Source organism: Hydra vulgaris, chromosome 13, assembly GCF_038396675.1.
Source record: "Hydra vulgaris chromosome 13, alternate assembly HydraT2T_AEP".
Classification (NCBI taxonomy): Eukaryota; Metazoa; Cnidaria; class Hydrozoa; order Anthoathecata; family Hydridae; genus Hydra; species Hydra vulgaris.
This window is the reverse complement of record NC_088932.1, coordinates 50,676,770-50,680,173: the sequence shown is the minus strand read 5'-3', so window position 1 is coordinate 50,680,173 and position 3,404 is coordinate 50,676,770. Positions and strand designations below refer to the sequence as shown.

Below are 3,404 nucleotides of genomic sequence, written 5' to 3'. Positions count from 1 at the left end.
GCTGACGTTGGTCCAACGTATAACTCAAATAATATTAATTTTACTTGTTTGCAAAAACTTTGATTTTGATTCAAAAGGTGTGCTTATCTTTTCAATCAAAAAAAAAGCTTTTGCAATCAAATTAAAACTATTTATTTGACTTAAGTGTAACTTTTTTCAACTAAAGGGTAACTATTTCTTTAAATAAAGCGTAACTATTTCTTTGTAATGTTGAACAAAATGTAATGTCCAAATAAGTTTGAATAAAATTTGACGCTGATGAACGAAAGTAAAACATTGATTAATGAACCAATTTAAATTACACAAATACTTAGAGAAAATCATTATTTGTTGTAACAAACAATATAATTATGTCAAAATATTTGTACACATGTTCTAACAAAATAATGTTCTTCTCGACTGCTAAGCATCTTTACGAATCTTGCATCTTTACTTCTCTTGAGACTAACAACAACGTTCGAATGCTCCTCGTTATAAAATTTGGTAGAAATCTTTGAATTTGTATCTTTCGTTTGATGAGCTTTAGGCGTTGCCATAACTACAGCTGAAATTATAGGTATTCATATATATTTTTGTGTTTATATATATTATTACCAAACACTTATCAGTTTTTATTTTTTTACACAAAGTTTCGTCAATAAAGACTGTTCACAAATCTGGCGGGGGAGGAGAGTTATATTTATATATATATATATATATATATATATATATATATATATATATATATATACCTATATGTATATACATATATATATATATACATATATATATATATATATATATATATATATATATATATATATATATATATATCTATATCTATCTATCTATATATATATATATATATATATATATATATATATATATATATATATATATATATATATATATATATATATATATATATATATATATAGATATATATAGTCACACACACACATAAAATATAAAATCTATATTTAAGTAATAAAATAGTTAATAACAAACATATGTTAAATATAAGCACAATATACAAATAAAATGTCCATAAATAAAAACATAAAATATTTTTTTTTGATATATTACCTGCATAAACATGGCGACAAAATAAATTTTTTTAAAATAGTTACTACATTCGTTGATATTTCGCTTTCATTTTTTAATACCACATCTAAACAAAAAATTATTGAAAACTATTAAAATAGTATCAGTATTTTACTGCAAAAACTAGAAGTAATATGCTTCAAAATACTCAAATACAAATAATATATGAATTCCAATCACCATTAAAATGCTGCAAATGCATATAAAATACATTACCATATCTCTCTTTAACAGCTGTTAAAGAGGATATGGTAACAAATGACGAATTACAAAACAAATGCTTCACTAGACATAACTGAAAAAAAAAATTTAAACTAAAGTTTTATTCAGTAAATAATGACACGTGTTAGTAAATAAGAATGAAACAATGAAAAATCAAAACATACGAAAGAAACATGCTATTCAGAGACAAAAAGTTATATATTATATTATAATTTTAAAAAAAGTAAAAAAATGGTAAGCACGGAAAGTACGGTCTTAGTAACAAAAGAAGTGCTCCAACAGCTACCAAAGAAATTTTAAAATTAACACACCACTCAGCTAAAGATGTGATAATACCTTTTTCATCAGGATTGCTATCCAGATCACTTTCATTTTCACTCTTCTTCTGTTTGTTGCATAGGAAGCAGCCTTCTAAACAATTATCAGTTAAATTATAACGTATAATATTAGTAGCATAATATTATTAATCATTGTTACTACAAAAAAACAAAATTTTAAAAAGATTTAACTTGACTACTTTAAAAATTAGAAGAGCAAGAGGTGATTTGATTTAATTTTATAAAATAAGTAAAAATACGGATAAAGTTAAATGGAATCATCCTCCTAAAATAATTACATATGCAATAACAAAAGGTCATACTCAGAAAATGCAAAAGCAATTCACACATTCTACCGCATTCTACCAGATTTACACAAACAGAACAGTGAACAATTGGAATAATTAAACAGGAGATATATTCAACTCTGATAATGTGAATGTCTTCAAAAACAAGTTTGATCGTTTCAAAAACAAACAAAAGAAAATAAAAAAAAATAATGAAAAAATGAAAAATAAAAAATAAGCACTTTTCCAAAAGTCGTCAAAGTTTAACATCTACAGATGTTAGATTCACCACATTGTATGTGTACAGCAAAAAAAAAATTATTATTATTTTTATTGTTATTATTTTAACATTCTAGCATTTTACATCTTTACCAATTTTACATCTTATTATAAATAAATAAATACAGTAAATTACTTAAAGTTTTTAAACATTAAGAAATTTACTATTACTATATTGATTAGTCCAAATATTGATTCATCAGTTCAATTCAATTTTCATTAAGAAATATATATCTTTTGAATAAAATAAAAACGTAAGAGCATAAAATAAAGTCTTAATACATGATATGGTAGCCTAATAGAAGCCTTTTAGCACAATTTTGTAGATTCTCCTGCAATCAGTGCTGCTCTGAGGAGAATTTGGTGAAGCAGCACAAACTTCGTTCAGGCCATGATAATAAATGTTCTTTATATAAAATTAAAAAATCTTTAATGTAATATAGACAAGTTTATTTACAAATTATCTAGCTACATAATAAGTAAACTACTAGTTTAAAGTTAAATAAACACAAAAATGAAAATAAATACCTGTATCTCTCTAGCCAACTGGATTCTAACAAAGAAGATTTTTTTTCACCACCACTTCTTCGCGTGAATCAATCTTTTTTATTGTTTTCTATTGTTTTAGTTGATACTATTATTATTTTTAATTTTTACAATAATTGTTTTTTATGCCATCGTAGGTCTTTACGCATCATCAGTTTGTAACTGTTAATAAATGTCCCTCACTTTTGTATTTTTATATACAGTTATTAAGGTGGAAGTATATTGATTGATTGATGGATTGATTTTTTGATTCTTTTAATACCACTTCTTCTCGTGGTTTAACCTTTCTGAGTTCTTTAACGACTACTTGTTCTCGTGATTCAGTCTTTATTGATTCTTTTAATACCATTTTTTCTTGTGATTCAACCTTTCCGAGTTCTACAACGACCACTTCTTCTCGTGATTTAATCTGTTTGTTTTAGAATAATTTCTTTACAACTTCTTTGCATAACTCACAGCTAACTAAAAACGGGATTTTATTAAGAATGGCCGAAATTTTTTTCAACACTAAAACCTGTAACACACTGAACGTATTCAAAAAAGCAAAAATTCAGTCGTATTCCGACGTTGGTCCGACTTTGGTTCTACGTTATCACTTGAGTGATAAAATAAACCAACGCTTCCGACGTTGTGCCAACGTTGGCCCAATGTATGTGTGCTAGCTGGGCAG

General features: G+C 25.4%; 1 long non-coding RNA gene across 2 annotated transcripts; it reads right to left on the bottom strand.

Annotated features, from left to right (window-relative positions):
• Window positions 1–360: 360 nt before the first annotated feature.
• On the bottom strand, window positions 361–3,197 carry LOC136090091 (uncharacterized). 2 transcript variants are annotated; one of them, XR_010643155.1, is made up of 4 exons: window positions 2,717–3,197; window positions 1,642–1,716; window positions 1,066–1,150; window positions 361–544 (listed from the first exon to the last, which is right to left on the bottom strand). It is a non-coding gene; the product is annotated as an uncharacterized LOC136090091 (long non-coding RNA). The 2 variants fall into 2 exon arrangements; XR_010643153.1 differs by lacking the exon at window positions 2,717–3,197 and having other exon boundaries at window positions 1,642–2,300.
• Window positions 3,198–3,404: the final 207 nt, after the last annotated feature.